The following is a 389-nucleotide window of genomic DNA, read 5'->3' as shown; positions in this document are numbered from 1 at the left end:
GGATCATGCAATTCAACCCAAACACAGCCCTCAAGCACTGCTCCATCTCCTGCATCCCTGCCATGCAGCCTCAGCTTTACTTCCAGCCCCTTGACTCATGGGCAGAAAGGAAATGGGGAAGAGGACAGAAAGAGAAAGTAAGGCAAAGCAGGCACAACTTTCATCCTGGAAAGAGAAAAATGGGCAATTTCACACTGTTCCCATGAGAAACTGCCCTGGGTGTAAAGATCAGTTTTTGCTCCATCCTGCACAGCATCACGCACTGCTGTTCTGGGAGACTGAGGCTCCTCTCTCAGTAAAAGCAAATACAGACACTAAAATGGCATGTACAAAATAAATTGGGAACGAGACAGGATCCATAATCTATAAGAGTTTAGTCTTCAGCATAT

The sequence above is a fragment of the Meleagris gallopavo genome, chromosome 19, assembly GCF_905368555.1.
Source record: "Meleagris gallopavo chromosome 19, MGAL_WU_HG_1.1, whole genome shotgun sequence".
In the NCBI taxonomy this organism is placed as follows: Eukaryota; Metazoa; Chordata; class Aves; order Galliformes; family Phasianidae; genus Meleagris; species Meleagris gallopavo.
This window is presented reverse-complemented; position numbering follows the sequence as displayed.